Here is a 23205-nt window from a genome sequence, read left to right as displayed (position 1 = left end):
GAGTAATTTCTTACAGCGGATACTAGCTCAGCATAAATTAGGAAGCAATAGAACAAAAACTAAAACTATAGGCAGCTATAAAACTTTTCTCATCTCAAAGATAAGTTTTCTTCGATTAATTGTAAATAAAGATAGAATCATTGCATGTTTTCTTTTCTTTGCCTTAAATTTAGACAAAGAGCATCGAATCTTTTTCAGTGCTTAATTGAATTACCGTTAAAGAAAATCTTAATTGAATATGCAATGCATTAACTTGACCGAACTTAGTTTAATTTAATTTTTATTTTCACGAAACAAAATTTCTTTTCACAAAGCAAGGTTTTCATTAAACAAATTTCACCATTGACACAAATTTAATTATTTCCCTTTAACAATACATAAAAAGAAACGAATTTTTCTTTAGTATAACAGGTTCTTGTTCTTCAATATAATTAAAAACAGAGGAATTAGGAGAAATGCATAAAACGCGTCACGTCATTAAATGTCATAGATTAAATGACACTGTATCCCTATTCTTTACATGCTTTAATTTAATAAACTTAAAAGTTCAATTTAAGCGAAAAAACTATTAAATAAAATAAATAGCTCTATTTGAATAAATCTAATCTGAAATAAAAATGAATATTTATTTCGACAAAAGTAGTGAAATTTTGCTAACTGCTTGAATTTCTATTCCAAAAATACGGTAAAATAATCGGCAGCAGTTTGTCCATGAAATTAACAGTAAAGTTTATGGTACGAAACATTTCTTACCATTACGGTTTTGAAACAGTTAATAACTGGTATAGTTAAAATATGGGAGTTAGGTTATGTTAGGTTGTTCTCGTTAGGTAATGAACATTGAAGTTAAATTGTGGTCGAGTTTTGTTATGTCAAATGAACCGTAGAATGTGCCCTAATTAGTAGTTATGGTGGTACCATCTATCAGAAGAATTAAGAAACACTGGACTTTTTTGTGTTAATTTGTCGTGTTGCCCTTTATGCGTGAAGGAGAGTTTACTTTTATAATAGTCCATGGTCACTAATTGGGGATCGTAGTATACTGGAAACTCTCCATGAGTTGATGAGAATGGATGAAATATTGTGGAGTCAAAACAAGGACTCGAAGCCCTGTTCGGGCGATGATGAGATTGACATATTAACTCTCTCGCCTATAATATATACTCAGCTGCAAGGAACTAAGTGGCTTTATGTTGTGGGATTAGTTGGCACCTAATACGTTTGTTTAACCGTATTAGGGGAAAACAGTCAATAAACGATTTTTCTCGTTCGATATTTCGTTTGAATAACATTTTTTAAGGTAATTTGACTGTTTTAGTTGATTATGGTAAAATAACAATTAAATAAATTGATATTTAGCAATTTTTCCCAAGAAATTTCCAACAGTGTAGTAGCTGGTAGCAAATTTTATTCAAAATGAAAATAAAGAGTTAATTATTCAATGTTAATATGGTGATTAAAATATGAGGGTTTTCTTCCACCTAGGAGAAAGACTGGATGTTCTTTACTCAACCATCATTAAATACATTTTAGAATCCTAAGCAAAACTGAATTCAAAACAATATACGCATTAGCATTCGAAAATGAAAATATCAGTGAGATAAAAAGCTACTAAAAAAATAGCGAATACTACAGAGCAGTGATTATAGACCATTGCGGGTTTTTCTAAGCTCAACTCTAAATACAATGGATAACTCGACAAGTTTTAATTTTGTGAAGTAGCTAAGTTAACTGCTAACCGATCATAAAACCAAAACGTAAAGCGTCCTCATAAAGTCTTTTTTTTCTTTTGCTCTGAATATAAACAAAAACCAACACTGAAGCGTGCGAAGAGACTTCCTTCTCGTTCCCGTGAAAATGACGGGGTGAGGTTTCGCCCTCTATTTCTCGCTCCCGTGATATTGACGGGCTGGAGTGCTTAGTAGTAACGCGCCAATAAGAATAAAACTAATTCATTTCTTTTGCTCGGAAAATATTTTACTTCTCGTTTTACGCACTAGATGGCAGCACCAGGATATTTTAAAGGTAATTGTAGATAGTTAGTTTATTTTAAACTAAATGTCAGCACTTATCAAATACGTAATACAAATACGAAAGTCAAAAAAATAAACAGTTTTATGACCGTTTTATTGAAAATTAACCGGTCATTAAGGGGTTAATCTCAAGCAGAACTTGTTACGTTATAGAACCGGTTGTACTGATTTCCCTGCTTTGAAGATCACCTGACTTGTGAGGCAAACGTAAACATCAAGCCAAAACACTTCAGCCACTCTTTTCGCGTTGTGCATTGGCGAGTCACTTCAGTATGCTTTAGTAACAAAGCAAAATTTTGCAGAATATCAGTTTACCATATTGCATTATAGTTCACAATTGAAACCTTGAGCATAGTACAAACATTTATAAAATTAAAACGGCTCTTAGATGACAACGGATACAAAATTAACTCAACATATGATCATTGGTTAAGCATACATTAAATCTGAAAAACTCTTAGTGAAATATTTTTAAAATAATTCCAAATTAGGCTCGAGGTTTCATTGTAATCTTAGAGGGAAGGAATCAGAAGAATCGATATAACGTCTCAAGTGAGTGAATGGTGTTACAATGAAAGTAAATAGTGACAAAAAGTGCAGTTGAACAAGTATTGCATTGTTCTTAATACCATTAACCACATTTAAGCAGATTAAATTAAATATTAAATTACGAACATACTGTCTTTTAAAAAGAATGGTTTTAGTTATAAAAAAACAATCGTCGAATGAATTGTTCAGCAAATTTTCAGAAAATTTTTGCAGCATAAATTTAGTCTACCTTTACATTTATGCTCATATCAGATGCAATAAATGGTTATTAGCCTGAACATTATCAAACTAATGTAAGAGAAAAAAGTAATTTATTTAGAATAAATGCTGTTTATAAGTACAGTTGTGTAATTATATAAAAAATTAGTCTTGAAATTATCATAGCTACAATGCGTTTGACAAACTTAGGACAAATAAATATGGCGGACTGGATAAAAGAGCTTTCTCCGCTAGGTTATGCCGACTCGTTAGTCTTGCCGCCATACTTAAATCAGGTTCTAGAATGATAATTAACTTAAACTATATCACAAATTACATACTGTCATTGAAAAACACTTAGCACCAAGATCATTACAAATAGAGAGAGAGAGCTACTAATTTAGTTTTCTGAAAGAGGTTATTTCAGATTTTGAATAAATTGAATTTTGTCAATCCGGAAGGCGAAGGAATTTAAATGCGGTAAATCAGCAAAATGAAAAAAAAAAAAAAGCTTAAGAAATACAGGCCAAGAAGTCTTATAATCAAGAAACAGTTTATACCATGTTGAATTAGCAACAATTTTTCCATAAATAAAGTATTTTCAATGTTTGGCTCTACATATTTTAGCACTCAAACACAGCAATTAGTTTTAAATGAGTCAATCGGACTGCGTAGTGATCAAGGAGCTGACCTCACATCAGGAAGTTCCTGGGTTCGAATCCTGGACAAGGCATGCATGCTCTTCCATTCTCTTTACTATCTGTCCTCACTGTGGGAGAAACGCTGGCCCACCTAACATAGTGCTTCCGAAAGAGTGGCCAACAAATCTGCCTTATTGATTTTTGAATGACGAGTGTCAATCAGGTGGGCATTGGAAGAAAAAAAATTAAATGAGACGAAAAAATTATGCTTTGGTATATTGCTTATATTATTCTCAGATATTCACATTTTCCCCCCTCTCTTTTAAATTAATATCTATTTATGATGTCCCTCCAGCCCACTGAACATTAAATTTTCTAAGACATAGAGTCTATGTCATAGACAGCTTTTGATCGGAGTATAAATTTTGTTCACAACTTTCATAAATGCTTTGCAGAAAGTGAAAAGCCACAATCTCGAATCTCAAGAGTTACTCAACTGAGAATGATGTATTCTCATTTCTTGATGCGCAGAATATTTTATATATCCTCGAAGGCTTTTGCCTTCGAGGAAGACACTTGCCTTCATTTATCAATTTAAAGGGCGCAGAGGAGCGTTGATGGATGAAAAATTCTCGAAAAACCCTCACTTTATAAGTGAAGAGGAACGTGGTTAACCATACTACAGTGTAGGTGGTGTAAATGTTATTAATTATTATAGAAACAAGCTTTTTTAAATGTAAAGGGATTTATTTTTGTTTATGATGTGAATATACTACTTTGTGAATTTAAATGAAATAAAAAGCCGATAGCAGGCAACCTTACAGCAAACATTGTCTTTTCATTTTTATTTGAATGGCATAGAAAGGTAGGCTAATTAATCATTTTTAAACTTTATGGAAATATCAGTATGCCAAGCTTGTTTCCTTAAAGATTGAATAAAGGCATGCGAAAATTTTTATAAAAGAATCTTATTTTTTAGTTTATACTGCAAAACTTGTTTTCGCCTCTTTTTCATTCTAGCTTGGTCCCGGCTTTTAAATGTAGAATTTTGACTTCATTGACGATTTAGTAATGAAGTCAACCTTCACTTTTAGGATGTTAAAGTAAGTATATAAAAGCCAGTGTAATTAAACCTTGTTTCAGTGATGGTCTTAAAACCTAAAATAAATCTTGAGAAGGGGAATTTTCCTTCGGTTTGAAAACGCTTTCTACTTTTGTTTTGAAAATGATGATTCCTTCTCGATTTCAAATGGTTATTCTGGCCTTATTTTGTAAAAGCAAATTCAATCTCGATGCAAGGGGTTGATTATGCAAGCTTAGTGCGAACGTGATAACGCGTAAACTAGCATAGTTAAATTTAACTTTGCTTCAAGCTTGCATAGTTTCTTTGCTTATCATTTATAATCCTCGTTGGGCTTTGTGATAAAGGTTGTTGCTGACATTAAAATCAACCTTATTCTGCTATCTGGGAAGGAAATAGATCATAGACTCTTATTATTATACTTCATGATACATACACAACGCATTCAGGTGAAAAGACGGTTAACTTTATGCTACATAAAGTTGAATAACATGAAAAGAATACAAATAATACCGCAAAAACTATACTAGTTTTTGTTTTTCATTTTAGAAGCGAAACTACAGCATGTTTGTTTATTTAGAATCATTTACGCTTTTTTTCACTTGTTTATCTCAATCTAGTGAATAAAGTAGTTAATGTCTTAAATTTAATTTTTAAAAAAAAAGTGAAGAAAAATGTATTTTCAAGTAATATTTCAGGAAATAAATAAGATAGCTAAGTAGTGTTGTTTATAAATAACTTACTGAAGGAAAAAATTATACTCAGTTTTTATATTATTCACATGGTCATGCTATGGCAACAAAATTATCTTTCCAACTTTGAAGTCCAATTACATGAGGAATAAGAAAGAGAGCTGTTGTTTGAACTAAAGCCCTGGATACGAAGATACTAGGTCATCTAAGGCTGTAACGGCTCATTCATGCTAACGGTCAGGTTACAGCAACAAAATTATTTTTCCAATTTTGGTGCACAATAAATAAACTGTAATAAATGAAGAAATGAAACTCAGTGTGAAATAAATAAACTAATTTGTATTATTTGTACCTCAGTAGAAAATAAAATTTTATTGCGGGTTTTTGAATCAAAAATTATCTTTCGAACTGAAAAACTTAATAGACTCTTAAACGCGTAACAAGCAAAATCATGTCAATAAAATATATTTTCAATTTGATATCATTAATATTTAGTTTAAATGGTTTATTGACAAAAGTAATTAAAAGTGCACAAATTATTTAAATCAAAATCGAATTTTACGAAATAGGATTAACAAAAAGTTATAATTTCGAATAATTATAATATATTACTATTTTAAATCAAAAAAGAGAACAATACCTTTATAAAAATATTTAAATATAAAATACTGTAAAATATTATTCAGTTATACAATAAAATTAATATTATTAAAAATTTTATATTATTTAAAAATACCTTTTTTCTAAATTATAAAGTTATTATTGTAACTTCCAGGATATTTTAACTAAATATATTTTAATATATTTTTACGATCATTATAAATCAGAATTTATTAGATAATCTAAATATGCAACAATTTTAGTTACATTTATAATTAAAATATAAATTAATTTATTCAGTAGCTCACAGTACGGTCTTAATCAAGTACATTCATTAAGTGATATATTTTTATGTCACAAAAAAATCAACTTTTAAGCTCTGGCTGCATAAAATTAAATGTCAATTTGACAAAGAGCTTCAATTTTGTTTAAAAGAAAAACTTTTTATGCTCTTTAAAAATTTTAAAAAAAAATTAAATTGGCCCCAGACGCCAATATTACATTGTTTATTCATAAAAACATACTACAATTGAGAATTAATCTTTAATTTTAATGCTTATTGTATAAGCGGGAAAATATCACCAAAATGACGATTTGTTTTAAAAGTTTAATAATTTTTAAAACATCTGCAGTTACTGTCAATCACTAGATGGCAGCATCACAATAAATAAATAAATAATAATGAAGTAAATAATAATGAAAATAAAATAAATAATAATGAAAATAAATAATAATGAAATGAAATAAATGATAAAAAAGGCTGACTGCATAGCACGTGACAGTTTAATTTAAAATTAAAGCTTTATTTTGAGTTTAAGATGCCCAAACTGCGGCTTTTTTTAAAAAAAATTCCTTGGCGAAAGAGTTTTATTGTACTCTCTCTCTTAACCTAAATTAAATGACGCTGCGTATTATATTATTCCCATTAAGCGATGGTCATTTATTTCAACTGGAAGACATTCTATCACAAAACAACGCTCATCTATTACATAAATCCATGCAATTTACTGGACTGGTGCCAGTAAGGACAGCTCAGCTTCCTTAAACGGATCCAATCCAATCAGTAATTACAGGTAAAGCACAGATTCTGCGAGATGCATCTTAGTCAACTGAGGATCTGTCTCTGGGGATATTGCTGAGATAATTGTCCATCGTAACGCAATCTTTCAGAAGCTCTTTTCTTAGGATTAGGTATGGAATTCAATCGCATGGTCTTAATTAGTTATTATAAGATATTACATTCGTAAAAACTCTATGGGGAAAAACTGAAATCATAAAATTAAATCAAAATGCTTTTGCAGTGGGATTAAATGAATCGAAATTGATATTGCTTCAAATGATTTTGATGGTATTTTATTATCAGTTATATTTGTATGTGGTTTGCAATTCTTTGTAACTACCACACCGTGCATTTAGATTTTGCATTAGACGAACACTATCACAATATAAAGGTGAAATTTGTGATAATATACTAATAGGCGAAATAAATGGCACATTCAAAAAAAGTAAAGCAAAAACTACCAGAATATGGTAAACTTTACCATGTTTCTGGCTCTATGGGGGACAACAAAACGTTTGGTACTTTTTTCCGCAGCGCTTTGATAATTAATTTGGTAAAACTAACAATAAAATTTGGTTTATTGTTTAAATATTGTGAAATGGTTGATATGTGAAAAAATTTGGTAATTTTATCAAAATAGCTTAGCTTAACATAATTATATATTTGGTTAAATTTGCTTTTTTCGGTTTTGCATTTTTGGGAAATACGTGAAAATAAGAACTATAATTTTGAAGGCTAGAATTTCCGGCAAACCATTACTATATGAACAGAAAAATTACCAAAATATTGTATTAATGTAGCCAAAGCAAAATACATCAATACAACAAGGGGAAAAGCAACAAAAAAAATTTTTATGAAGGTGGAACATTTGAAGCAAAAAATTACAAATAAATAATTCAAGAAAAATACAATATACAGAATGATCACAAAATGTAGCATATAAAGCGATTAACAAATTCAAATGAGCTTCCACTTACTGGCATTTTTTAAAACTGATTTGGAATATTTTCGTAACTAATTTGCCAGATTACAAAATGAGAAAATAATAGCACAAATAAAGGATAGTGTGATGTATTTTGTGGCGAGTTCTTACTGAAGTACAGAAGCGTGTTTGATAAGTACAGAAGCGTGTTGAAGCGTGTTGGCTTGGCCCGAACTGGATTTGCGCAGGGTTATACTATTATACTGAATAATTCCAAGTTCATAATTAATAAGGTTGAATTTTAATTATAAAATTTCAATTTTGATAATTTTTAGAAAAATTATTGACATTTATTGAGAAAAAAAAATTATTGAAAAAATTTCTTTAATAAATAGTAGAAGATTTTCAGTCCCGGATTTGCCAGAATTAGATTTTCATATAGTAAAAATATAAAATTAGTTAACAAAGAAGTATTTAATAAATTAATTAAGAATTGTAACATATAATAAACTCTATGATTTTGTGTAGAATTTAATTACATTAGTTGGATATCCACTATTTTTATCAAATTTTGGAAGAGTTTATCTGTTTGTTATTTAGATAAATAAACATTACAATAAATTTTTTAATCCTATTCATTTGATTAAAAAAGGTATTAAAATAAAGGCTTTTAGAACCATTAGAATTCCATCTATTTAGTTTGTTTACATTAAATTTAGAATCTTTTCTTTTATCGTATAAGTCAACAATGCAGATATTTTCTTCTTTAATACTTAAATCCAAAAAATTAAAATTAGTATTATAGTCATGATTATGGAGCAAGATAAATTTCTAGCTGTAAATATTATTTAATAGAAAATCTAAAAACAAATTTAATATCAGGAGTATAATTTTTTTTTCATAGCAGTGTAACATAAGTTAGCTAAAAGTGACAAAAAATTAGATCCTTATAGTACATCATCTATTTCAGGAAAAATATATTTTCAGTTGTAAAGATAATTATTAAAAAGACAAAAATTAATTAGAATTTCCCAACAATCAAAATCGCAAGTAAGGATATCTTTATAATCATAGTAATAACTCAATAGAATGTTAAAGAGATACTGGAAATCAAAAGTCGCAATAGAGTTGATTTTATTTTGTTTCATAAATTCTGAAATAGATTGATTATTAGTGATAATTCAAGAAAAACTTTCTTTAATATTGTTAATAATTTCGCTTAAGTAGCTCGAGAAAACGGAGCAAGGTTCAGTTACGTAAGTATTAGATTCACAAATGATTGTTCTAAATTTAATAGGAAATTTATGAAACTTGGACGGATAATTAAGTATGGAAATTATATATTAATAATTTCAATTTTTAACCTCTTATAGAAAAAAATATTTTAATGATAATATTATTGTTGAAATTGCAATGCGTAAAATTTTTATTGCTATTTAACTCCTTATTTAAAAGCTCATAGAATTTTTTATAGAAAATTCCAAAATTATTGTTAGCTTTATCTATAAGTCAAAATAATCTAGACTGTATTTGCAAGACAGACGAAAACAGAGCAATAATAAACTTATTTGAAGAATACCAAAATGATTAAGAACAGATGGACTGATTACGTAAGTTTCTGATATACCGAATCATCGGTATATGAAATCATCGGAAGCAGATAAAAAAATTGCAGCTGCAGGAATTGCAGGAATTTATAGCAATTACGAAAAAGTTTATGTTCAGAATGGTCTAAGTCTTAACATTTATTTCTAATAATCTTGCTCAATCATTTATTTATTAATATTGAATCTCCTATTTAAGGTGCAGGGGATTCAACTATACACTAAAAGTCTACATCATTTGCAGTACCATGATACCGTACCCCATTTATAGATTTTTTTTTTTTTTTAAATTAGAAATTTAAATTTTTATCAAAATTCAGTTTAAGTATTCTATTTTCAACATGTTCCGATGTTATTTTTATTATTTTATTTTCTACACTTTTTTTTATTTCACAAATTAGTAGCTAGGACAAAATTCATCCCATTATAGGCATTCGTACAATGATCATGACAAGTGCTATTGTTGTAGGGTAAGTAGATAGGTTGTAAGGTAGATAGATGGCCATAGTTTTTTTCAAATCTAAACAAAAGTACGAAGAATATGGATACCAGAAATGTTTATTGCATATTTTAAATTCTCATACACGTACTTAACATATTTAGAACAAAAAAATATGAAATATTGAGAACAAAATATGAACAAAAAAAATTTTGAAACCAAAATAACAAGCGGCCTAATGCCGAAATTAAATAATCATTAAATGCAATAACGAAAAGGGAAAGTCAAAATATGGAAATAAGATGTTTCACACAGATAGTCAAGAAAAATTTACAATCAACTACAAAATATGAGTTTGATTTTGAAAAATACGCATTTAAAAAAAAAGAAATTAATAAACAGAATCTAGTGTACAGATTTAATCAATCATTTTCGAGAAAGATTTGCTACATTTTTGGCAAATGTTTTGAAAGCTTGTGCATATTTCATGGAGCCATTTCATGCACCTTTCATATTTTATCCAGTCATCATTTCTTACTTATGGTATGGAATTCTTTTCCACAACCAAAGCATTGACATTCATAAAATATGTAGAATTCTCTATCGAGTTAGTTATGGAGTTTTATCGGATAATATGTTAGGTCTTCAGAATCAGAAATTAATATGCAGGGTTTAAATTTTTGAAGAAGTGGTTTCAATATTGTAATCAAAAAAATTAAGGATTTCCTTTTTTTCTTTTTTCCTTTTTTAGCTTTCATCTTAAAATTACGAAGCGAAACCAAATGAAAACCATTTACAAACCCAAAGGTTTCTTATCTGGATTTATTTATTTAGAGATATTAGGTATTCTGGTGAAGACTAATTTACTAAAGTTCATCTTATTTTCCTCAAGAACCTATCTACTCTTTTAAGAACCTACGATCCTTGATATGTCAATAGTATCAATGAAAAGTGACCATGGCTCCACTATGTGGCTATCTTACCTGGGTGGCCATTTGCTAAAATTTTTTAGCTCAATCAATAAAATATTTCTCTTCTTTCTACTCAGGAGCAAAGTTTGGACTATATATATAGTTTGAAGGTTGAAAAACATAGGACTATACTTGTGCATAGTTTAAAAAAAGCATAACCTAATCATGAATAGCATCATAATACTTAATTAACGAAAAATATTTGACCCCTATATAAGATAAATATTATATTTTACATATTTTTTGCTGTCACGAAAAGCAATACCTTGTTTAAATTAGTGAACAAGTGCCTGCAAAACTCCATTTGCAAAAATATATTAAAAAATATCGGAGATTTTTAAACTGACCATCTTTCCTCTATGGCCATAAAACCAAGAGCTAGCCTATAATTTTAACCTGTACCTGTTCTCATTAGTTAAATCAATCACTTAATATCTGTATTATGTTACTGACAAGGGAAACTAGGGAAGTGTGACTTGACAATTTTGAAATAAACTAGTGGGATGTATGCTTTATGAAGAATAATTTTAGAGGGCAACATTCGTTTCGGCCCATAGAAGGTCCTGTGAGAGATAAAAAATAATTCAATACATAGAAAAATCGGTATTTTATTACTTCAATGCAGACTATTAGTTATTGTAATTATCTTATACTCCAATTAATTCGCAATTGATTGGTTAATTAATTAATTTGCTAATTAATTAATTAATCAGCAATTTAATTAATTAATTAATTTGCAATTACATACTCCTATTGATTTGGAAAATTTTTTGAAAGAAAAAAAATTAAAAAATTTTGATGCCAATTTTTTTTAAAATTAACCTAACAAGTTTTTCTGAAAAACTAAAAATATGTAAAATTTTCGAAATCAATTTTGACAGTAAATATGCATTATATAGTACGTGAAAGTACCACAAAATTAATTGGAGTATGAGATAATTACAATAACTAATGGTCTGTATTGAAGTAATAAAATCGTTTCTATAAATTGAATTATTTTTTATCTCTCATAGGACCCTCTATGGGCCGAAACGAATGTTGCCCCCTAAAATTATTCCTCATAAAACATACATCCCACTAGTTTATTTCAAAATTCGCGAGTCACACTTCCCTAGTTTCCCTTGTGAGTCATGGATTTTGGATTCAACAATTTTCACACGCAAAAACATTATGAGTGCAATATAAGTTTAGTATAATCAAAATGACGTAGACATTTGTGATCATGGTACTCCGAGGGTTAAAATCGCCAATTTACTTTGAATGGACATAAAATATACAAATAAGGTACACTACTTAAGAGGACACCATACCGCGAAAGAATCTTTCCATAGCAAATTCTGTTTCACCCCCATAACTAATTGAAAATTTAAAGCATTGAAAAAGAGAGTGTGGCAACAAACCTAGAATAAGTCATGAAGTTTCAATTACTGAGGGAAAAAAATTCAAAAATATCAAAAAGCAAACAAACCATTGTAAAAGAACTTCTCTATTGCGTAATCTTAAGTTGTCTTCTCATAATATATTTTCATTTTGATATTTTGAATATTTCTTTTCAGTATTTTTAGTATTTGAAGCCTCATGGCTTACTTCAGATTTGTCTGAACTCTCTTTTTCTATACCATAAATTTTAAATTATTTATGGAGGTGAAAGAGAATTTGCAATGAAAAGATTCTCCCGAGGTATAGCGTCCTCTTAATGATTTGAGTGGAAGAAATTTCTAAAAAAACATTTTAATTAATCTTGAAATAACAGGTAGAAATTACAACGACAGCTGGAAATAGTTTACAAAACGCACTTTTCCATTATATATTGGCTTATTTCATGAACAGATTAAAAACTATTCGACTGTTGCACATAAAATGCTTTTAAAACTCAGATTTTACGTTGCTTAGAACGTCACTTGGTGCCTTCTTCCATCTAAATTACGAATTTATTAGAAATGCTATTAGATTATTTGAAAATAAAATTTAGATCTATGGGTTCAAAACCTGAAATCTAGACTAACCCAATTCGTACCACTATTACTCCATAATTTCATGAAGAAACAGTTTTTTTTTTCCTTACTATATCTGTTTTTATTTTCTACTGAAACAGGAGACTAGAAAACCGTACACATAAGTATTATGTTTCAGGTCCTATGCCTTAGGATTAAAAATTAACAGGATAAAATTTTCCCGCTTGCCATGAATTTAATTCCATGCTTTGGATTCTAAGAGTTAGAAGAGAAAAATGAATAAAAATTGTATGAAATTCATAAAATTTATTAAAATTTAGTTTTATGGATACTATTTACTTGTCCTTACTGATACTTTTAGCATTGCACCATAAATGTAAAAGGTAATAAGTATTAAGATATTCCGGTACAAAACGCAATGCTTAAATCTACCTATTTCAAACCACTCTTACTTCCTCTTTCATTGCGCCATTTTTTTATGAATCTTCAATAAATCTATTTTCATTTTCAACTGAAATAAAAAAAATAGAAAACCATGCAAATAAATATTATGCTGTAGGCTGTAAAAATTTGCTGAGGGAAGACAGATAAAAAAAAAAAATTAGCAGTATAAAATTGTCTCCGGTTTGGTGTGAATTTAATTCCATGCTTTGGATTCTAAAAATTAGTGGAGAAAAATGGATAAAACTTTCATGGAATTTGTAAAACTACATTAAAATTTATTTTTATGTATACTATTAAGCCTTATTTAAACTTTTAGGACATAAATGTAATTAAGTATTGGGATTTCCCGGTGCAGATTTAAAAGGCAAAGCCTAAATCTACCTATTCCGAACCTCTCTTACTACATTCATGGAGAGACCCTTTTTTTTATTAAATCTTCAATAAATCTATTTTTATTTTTTTAATGAAATAATAAAAAAAAAATGGAAAACCGTACGCATAAATATTACTTCAAATCTGCTGAATTATTGGAATTTTCTGAAAAGAAGAAAAAGGAGATTGCATCGTGGTATAGGCAGCGACTCAACGCTAACTGATGACATTTCGATTTCCTTTACAGTTCAGTAAATATCAAAACAATAGAATTCAGCAAAACAGTTTCTCTAAAACTTCATATCCAGCAAAATGGAAATTTTTATCGAAAATTTTACCCACGTGTGTTGCTTTGTTTCGATATATAAAAGTTATGCTTTTTTTTTTACTGCATAAAGACAAGAAAATCAAATTTAAACCTTTAAATAATAATTGAGATCGACATTTTTAAAGTCAATTTGGAGCTACTTACGATTCGTGGAAATATTTTTGCATAAATCGGAATTTTAATACACTCCGAGAAGCTAATAAATTTAATTACACTTTTCTCTCCCGCGCGATCTGCATTTAATTCCGTGCTTTAAGCTCCGAAAGTAAAGAAAGATGAGAAAAACGGATAAAAAATTACTTTCGAAACTTTATTTAGTTTTTGGATTTATCAGAAGTGACCAGAAAAGCTTAGTTTATATTTCAGCTACTTCTATGAATAATTTATGTAAATTTGAAGGTAGTGTTAAGGGAAATAAATTTTAAGTTTCCTTCAAAAAAAATTAAATTTCCTCCTATTTCACAAGAACTGTTAGATATTTATGTTTTCAATTTTGAACTGCGTTTATTCACCTTAAACTAAAATTTCTCTATAACTTCCAGCGTTTTTATTCACTGATGAAAAATGCAAAAAAATGGATATAAAAAAGAATATGACGGTTTTAGAAAGTTCTTTAAAAATTGTTCCAATTATCACATTTATGCATAGCTTGAATTCGTTACAGCTTTATTAATCTAAATAAAGATACTTTATTATTTCTATACTTCTTAGCTATAATATTTATTAACAGTGATTAGAGACTTGTTTTTAAAATTATTTAATACCACATTTATTTAAACACGTTTTATTCAAAAATAGCAATTTTTCAAGAAAATGTATATCAAGAAAATCATATCAAGAAAATTATTTTTTAAAGTGTGGTTATTATTTGGCAAGATCTTCTTTTAAATTTACTAAATCTTAAACACATTATAATGTACGCATGGGATATTTCAAAAAATCCAAGTTTTTGAAAGTTAAAAAAACACAAATACACATTGAAAGCAAAAGCGAAAAGAATAAGATCAAATTCAATTATTTTTCCTACACTGTTAAAAAATACCAAATCAAATTACGTTAAAAAGTACCTGCACTCAGAGTGCCGGTACTTTTAACCGTAAACTCCATTTTTCCTAGAGCAAAATAATATAATTTTTACAGTAAAATCACTAAATCAGTATAATTAAATAAATATTACTGTAAGATATTTTACGTTGAGAATTTGTTGTACTGTAAAATGGATTTTACAGATGATACAATCAAAGTGCCGGTACCTCATACTGTAATTTGATCCGGAATATTTTACAGAATACAATGATAGAATATAACAAAGTGTTATAATTGTTACCTAACATAAAAAAGTACTTTAAATTAGGAAACAAAAATTTAGCTAATGTTGTCCTTTTAGAGACGTTATTAGGATCAAATTTTAATATAGAAAAACTATAAATTAAATTTTAAAAAAAATTTGTGATAAAAGTCATCCAAATTGTTTAGACCAAAATGAAAGTAAATTAAAAAATTACGAACAATCTTTACTTACTGATGATCTTACAGCTTTCAAATCCTATGAATTCTAATAGGATAATATTTCGATTGTTGATCCATGAATTTTCGTAAATTTAAAAAAAAAAGCTTTTCCAAATGCTTAAAACAATATTATATTTTGTATTCGTTTCGTAATGAATAAGAAACAATTTTTATCTCAGGTAACAGGTTTGAAATATATTTGTTTTTCAAAAATTAATTCACAAACAAGAACGTGTAACAACAAAATTTTAATAAAGTTTAGCTGAAATGTAAAAAGTGAACTTTTTAATCGATATTCAGCGCAATAATTAAGTTATTCCATTTTTATTTACAAATTAGATATTTTGTCAAATCTCACACTCTTTTTGAGTAAAAAATACCTTATTTTGCAGACAATATTTTATGGTTCTTTTTTACCATAAAATGAATACAAATACAATAAACTTAAAATACACCTGTGGTTTTCACATTTAATTAAAAACTAAACTTCCAACTCGCCTTGCTACTTAATTTCCAACTGAAGAAACAACAAAAAAGTAGGAAAACTTGAAAAACTGTATTAATAAGCAAATTTTCTTGAACATCTTTACTTGAAAGATGCATTAATAATCAAAATAAATTTTCGTGATTAAAACTTTTAAGAAAAAAAAACTATTTTATTGGGAAGGAAATATTTCAAATAAAAAAAAATTCTTTTATAAATAAAAAACTGTCAACCAGATTAAGGTTTTAAGAAATGCTCTATATCAATTGAAGGGAGAAAAAAATATTTAAATACCGCCGATCTATTCTTTTGAAGTACGCTCTTTTTATTTCAGTAACCATAATCTCGTAGAAATTAATTAATCCAGAAACTCATTAAAATAATGAAACCAGCGCAGTTATTATTAGTTCTAATTTATTTTTCAGGCATTTTTGAACTTCTCCCAAGTTAACCGTAGCAGGATTTATTTTATGATACTCATTAATTTATTTCAGAAAGTAAAATTTTCCGTATTGTAATCATATTCTCGTTTATTTTATATATATATTTATTTTTTTTTTCATTGCGTAGAATTTGTTTAAGTTAATCTCATTTCATGGTGATTTCTCATGATAAAAAAAGGTATCAACAATTTTTTTTAAAAGATGAAATTAATTTTTAAAACTGTAATTTTGTATTCACACGAAATAACTTTTTGCACCAGCTTGACTACCCAAAGTTTAATTTCAGACTAATAAAATGTGTAAAATGGAGAATTAAAATCAAATTATATGCATCAGTCAATGCATCATGCAACTATGGACTGTAGCAACTGTGGAAGAAGAAAGAAAGAAAGAAAAAAATTTCCTTTGCTCAAATAATTTTGTTTTCATTATTAAAAGAATGGGACATATCACGAAAGTACCTTATTTTAAATTAAATATTGCAAGCAGATTACGATAAATTAAGTAATGCAATTTAATATTACACGATGCGTTACTGTTGTTNGCATCAGTCAATGCATCATGCAACTATGGACTGTAGCAACTGTGGAAGAAGAAAGAAAAAAATTTCCTTTGCTCAAATAATTTTGTTTTCATTATTAAAAGAATGAGACATATCACGAAAGTACCTTATTTTAAATTAAATATTGCAAGCAGATTACGATAAATTAAATAATTACACGATAAATTAAGTAATGCAATTTAATATTACACGATGCGTTATTGTTGTTGACGTTTAGGCAGAGGGGGTGCGATTGTTCTTGTTTTCCAGTGGCGCCGTCTATGGCCAAGAATTCAACTTCTGCCACACCATGCGTCACACCCGTTTATAGGGCGGACTCATTCATATATCCATTCATTCATCCACAGATCGTAATTTTGACCAGAATCAGAGAACGATCGATCTCCAATCCAGTACCCCCAGAGGTAATAATTTGTTATGGGAACATGGAGGACTTTTGCGACTCGACAGATTTCATCGTGCATCAGTCACTTTACTACACGAGTCTTCGGCCGGCTGGGTTCGAACCCACGAACTCTCGGACATGGGCCCAGCGCCCTACCGACCAGGCTATCCCGACCTTTACACGATGCGTATCGATCATTAATCGCTGGGATTCGAACCCGACTAACCTCATTGGGAAGCGATCGCTCTATCTCCTGAGCCGCCACAATAACTATCGTCTTAATAAATAATCTTAAAATAAAAGAATATAATATGGTTGAATACACTTACAGTTACCTTATTTACTTTTTTATATACTTTTCGCCATTTGAAGTTTGATCACTAAGGGCTCCATTGCTGAAAAAGAATTGGAAAGCCATGTTTTAAGGAACTCGAGTATGATACAAATTTCAGTTTCCCTGTTCAGAAGTTCAGAATGTAAAGTAAGAACAAACAAAAAAAATTATCAATGAAATGTAACATTGGTATCTCCCAGAATCTACATAAATAGCAAATCAAAGGCTGAGTTGAAAATTGAATATATTTTTATTTATCAATGAAAATTAGGTTCCTTGTGTAGATTCCGGGAAATCTAAATGTTGCACTTCAAGTATAATTCTTTTTACTGTAACTTTACATTTTTGATCCGTGAGGTGTAAATAATGCGTTTCAAATATAATGTTTAATAATTTAAAAATATTAGTAGAATAAAATAATATATTTCAAGGGAAAAAAAATGAAACTTCATTACTTTTATCCTCCCCCCAAAAAAATTAAAAATTAGAGCCCATTCATAAAGGCTCTAATATTTTTCAATTTCCCTAAAAACAATTTGAAAAACTTATGAATACCTTTTATCTACTCAAAATTTTGAATTTCGTGGAAAGGTTTTACGCAATAGTTTCTACAAAAGAATAACAGGAGAAATTTTGTATCAAATATGTAGATTTTTTTTTATCCCTTATTTGTGATAAAGTGACAATCTGTCCAAATTTTTTTTCGTAAACTTACACGGATGCACAGATTTTGATCCATTTTTCGATGCTCAAAACCATGTTTTCAAGATTGAGCCTCTTCCATAAAATTTGCCAATTGAATAATCCAGAAGACAAGGGAACTCTTGGATCAAAAATAGGGAGAAATTTGCCTTCAGTGGAATTAACTCGCTTTTGTGTTACATGGTGAGGAAGACCACGAGAACCTCCCACGATTAGCCTGATGGCAAAGGTACTCTAACCCATGATCCGTCTACTACTGAGGATATTTTACGTCAACACTGTGGTCGGCACAAGACGCGGGAAGAATTTGATTTAACCAGTTAACGCTGGGATCGAACCTATGTCACCTCATTGGGAGGCGAGCGCTTCATCCCCTGAGCCACCGTGGCTCTTTCCTCAGTTATAAAGAATATTTCTTATTAAAATTAAAGATTTGCTTAAACATAAACAATTTTATATGAATAATTTATGTTATTCATACAAAATTGTTATATATATTATGCTATTTATGTGATGAAAAATTCTAAAGCATAGTTCTAATAATAAGAAAGATATTGTACAACGTTTTCTTGCTCACCTAACATCAAGAAAAATGATACTCCTTTCTAGTACTCACCATTCTCTTGGAATTCGAAAACAAACTACTTAATTTCTTTCTTTTTTTTTCAATTTATTATTTCTTAAAATCAAAAATTCATTCCACTCTTTAAAAACCATAGTATATTCGCTTTTGATTCAAATATTTATGTGTTTTGAATTAATAAACGAGCTAGTGCATTCAAAGTTTATTAAAATAAAAACAGCGGAGATTCTTCAATTTTTTTCAAGAAAGTTTCAAATCTCTATTTTATTAGCTGATTAAATCAATCTGGAAAAGTCGAAAAATGCAATTTATAAAATGGTTTGTGAAAAAGTAAAAATATTGTTTCCTCCCTAAATAAATTTTTCTTTCGTTAATAAATAGAACATAGTTTGATTTTAAACAATAAAATTTTATTTGTATATAATTTCTAAGTTGTATAAAATTTTAAAACAAATTTTTAAGTTGTTTTGATGAAAAAATAACGAAAACAAAATAGTGTTACTCTACACTTATACTTTAATATTAACGAAAACAAAAGTCTTAATATAGGTACTTACCATCCTTTTTAAATTCGAAGTAAACTACTTATTTTCCGATTTTCATCCGAAATTTAATCCCCGATTTAAAAATTAAAGCAGCTTAAGTATTTATTCAAATATTTACGAGCTGATAGTAACTCTTGAGTCATTAAACGAGCTTTCGCATTCAGAAGTTCCACGACAAGTAAAATTTTAATTAGATAAAAACAGCAGTAACATGTTCATTTGTTTTCGAAAAAGTTTCGATTCTTTACATTATTTGAAGAAAAAGTCAATTATACAAATCTATTAACTAAGAAATGAAAGAACTAAAACATCGCTCTCAAGAGAAGAAGATTCCAATTCCATAAAAAAGAATCGTTTGTTCTAAAACTTTTTGTTTTCTAATCTAAACAAACTATTTTCAAAGTTCTGTTGTCTCTAACGCTTCAATAATTGGATTGGCTTGAAACCGGGAGACACGTCTTAAAGAATAAAGATGACGCTTGGAATTGAAATTTGGAAATAAATGGAAAGATCAACTTTGCTGCCGGCAAACTGGAGTTTTCTGTCAGTTTGTTTTCACCTCTAAATCTGATGATTTTTGTAAATTGCACCATTATTTTAAAAGTCATCGGCAGTTAATATCAAACAACCGTTTTCTTAGAACAATGAGAAATGTTTAGTTAAAAATTAAGTAAATTTTAGTGGAGATTTTTTTCAATATGTTACTCTGAATGAAGGTAAGAGATTTTTAAAACAATTAAAAAAAAAAAAAAAAGACTGAAGTATTTTTATTTTGATAAACTTCGAAGGCAAATATTTTACGAAAAATACAATTATTTATTTTTTGCAAAAATGGAGGAAAAAATGTTCTTACAAAGGGATCAAAATTAAAAATTGTGGTTTATTCTCTGATTTATAAATGAACCACAATTTTTAATTTTTATGAACAAGAAGTCTAACTTTAATATTTAAGGTCAGCTCGAATTTTTTTCTCTTTTAGAAAAGATATTGAATTTTAAAAATAATTTTGCGGACAAAATAAAACTTAAGAATTGTGGTTTATTCTATGATTTATTAACGCATAAAATAATTCTAATGTTTAGAGTTAGTTTTGAAATTGTTTTCTTCTACATTTTAAACATATTTTTGAATAGTTAGTATTTTTTAATTTTAATTTTATAGATAAAAATCAGTTAACTTTAAAATTTCAAAAATACTTTTTGAGGGAATTACTGATATGAATCTTTTATATTGAGAATGAAACAGCAAGATGAATTCCAGAAATTATCAACGATTTAAAAAAAAATAATTAAACGAAAAGTTGGATTAGCTGTATTCTGCTTGGTAAATGAGTTTTAAAATATTTTCTCAGAAAGTTTGTCACAGTAGTGGGCAAAGGTGTAAAGAAGCACGACGACAACACTTCGATTAGATTCCCCTGAAAAGAGTAATGTAACCAATAAAGGGGCAAAAGAGAAAGAAAAAAAGTATTTAACAAAATATTGAAAACAAATTATTCATTAAATTTAAATCCATATTTCAAACTATTTTTTGACGCAAAATTTTTTCTAAGATAAAGATTTTATCATTTTAAGAGTAATTTTACGTTCATCTTAAGCATAAGGAATATTTAAATTTTAACGACTGAATTTTAATGAATTTTTTTGCTTAAAAATCATAGTTTAATACTTCATAAAGTATTGTGCTTGAACAATGCTCTCGTTATCCGTTTAAAAAACTTGGTTTCATAATTAAAATAATTGCAATTTAAATTTTAATGACCTAATTTTTTTTTGTTCAAAAATCATAATTTCATTTCATAAAATATTTTGCTAGTGCCATACAGTAATCTGTTTAAAAATTTAATTTAAAATAATTAATTAGTTAATTTTAAATAACTAATTAATAGTTAATTTCAAATAAAATTAATTAAAATAATTGCAATACGTTTCGAGTTGCGCTCTTACCGATCAAACATATGACCCCTTTGACTGAATGTCTATTGTGGCAGCAAATCCCACACTCACTTCACTGTACGCCACTGGTTCGCCAACAGTTGGCTCTGTTAACTGAAATCACTATAAAACCACATTACCAGGGCCGGGATAGCCTGGACGGTAGGGCGCTGGGCCCATGTCCGAGAGTTCGTGGGTTTGAACCCCGCCGGCCGAAGACTTCCCGTGTAGTAAAGTGACTGATGCGCGTTAAATCTGTCAAGTCGCAAAAGTCCTCCATGTTCCCATAACAAATCAATACCTCTGGGGGTACTAGATTGAAGATCGATCGTTCTCTGATTCAGGTCAGAATTACAATCTGTGGATGAATGAATGGGTCCGCCCTATAAACGGGAGGGACGTATGGTGTGGCAAAATTCGAATTCTTGGCCATAGATGGCGCCACTGGAAAATAAGATCAATCGCGTCAACCTCTGCCTAAAGAGGCATACGTCAACAACACCACATTACCTGATTGAAAACTTCATTCGCTTTAAATAAATAAGAAATAACAGTCCATATGTTCCGAGCGCTTCAAAAATAGGCGCCCATTTTCAAAACTTGCCAGATGCTTTCTGCTACGTGTCAGACCATTCTAACTGAAATATTTGTGCGGGCGTCAGACAATATTTTCTTCAGAGCCGAGGTGGCTCAGGGGATAGTGTTCACCTTCTATTGCGATTACCTAGGTTCAAATTCTAGCGATGGCTGGTTGATACGAACTTTGTTCCAGGCTCGAACCGACCACATTGCTGACACGTAAAATATCTTTAGTGGTAGACGAATAATAACTTAGAATCCTCTTGCCATCCAAATAACCATGGAAGGTTCCGTGGTTTTCCTCGACAAGTGACGCAAATGCGGGTTATCTCCATCAAAAAGTAGTCAACGATGGCCAGTTTACCCCAATGCTTAATTCAGTAGTTTTCTTGACTTCTGGGTTGGTTTCAAAATTACAAGGCTACGGAGCTGAACATTAATAGTTGTGAGCTCAGAGTTGGGTTGGCTGTTCAAAGACGGTTCTCAAATTAAAAATATTCTTCAGACCGCACAATGTTATGTCTTTCTGATCTTTATTGTTTTGTGGGGTTGTTTAGTATCTTTGTTAGAGTCCCTACTTAAACTCTAAAAAGAAATATAACTCTAGGAAAGCGTTCCACATGAAAATGTTTCCGAGAACGGGTTATAGGTTTCTTCATAAATAACGCTAAGTTTAAATAAATAACTATCTTTATTAACATTTAGGAAACTTGTAAATTTAATTAAAACATTTTAACATATATAAAACTTAACCACTTTAACATTGAGGTAGCATAGAAATAAACTGTGAAAAGGTAACCGGCGAGAACATGCCGAATTGCTAGCTAGAACCGACGGGGAGAGAGAGCAAGCTGTGAGGATGCGGCCAAGTTATATCCAAAACATACTGTGCGCGTTTTACTGATTTCGCCCTTCACGCATATCTCCATTCAGGTATGAGGTTTACGTCAATTACCGGCTGCAAGCTACGTAGTCCAACGTCAGAGATTCGTAGTTCGGACTTTGCATTTCAGACCGCAACGCCACAGTTTCTTCTTCTTTAATTGATTTTTAAAATCATCAATCATTTTTGGGACACCACTCTGAAATTGAAGTAATTTGATTAGTCATTTCTTGTAAAGTACTTTATATGTTAAGCCCTTGCAACTTACAGTATAATACTTAGAATGAAATAAATACTGTTGTTAAACAAAGATCTACTGTTTTTTTTTTTTTTTTTTTTTTTTTTTTTTTTTTTTTTTTTTTTTTTTTTTTTT

At 29.2% G+C, this 23205-nt stretch overlaps 1 protein-coding gene across 2 annotated transcripts in view; it reads right to left on the bottom strand.

Moving 5' to 3' along the window:
• LOC122268551 (opsin-1-like) overlaps positions 1 to 20064 on the bottom strand; it is a 67315-nt gene extending 47251 nt beyond the window's left edge. Inside the window, exons 1-2 of one of the 2 annotated variants that reach the window (XM_071178507.1) lie at positions 19449 to 20064; positions 17602 to 17667 (exon numbers count right to left, since the gene is read on the bottom strand). The gene's annotated coding sequence lies outside the window, so the exon portion shown is untranslated. The remainder of the gene's footprint in view (positions 1 to 17601; positions 17668 to 19448) is intronic. The other variant, XM_043038574.2, reaches the window with a different exon arrangement.
• Positions 20065 to 23205: the final 3141 nt, after the last annotated feature.

This window comes from Parasteatoda tepidariorum, chromosome 3, assembly GCF_043381705.1.
Source record: "Parasteatoda tepidariorum isolate YZ-2023 chromosome 3, CAS_Ptep_4.0, whole genome shotgun sequence".
Lineage (NCBI taxonomy): Eukaryota > Metazoa > Arthropoda > Arachnida > Araneae > Theridiidae > Parasteatoda > Parasteatoda tepidariorum.
Note: the sequence above shows the minus strand (reverse complement) of the source record. Positions and strands in the feature narration are given on the sequence as shown.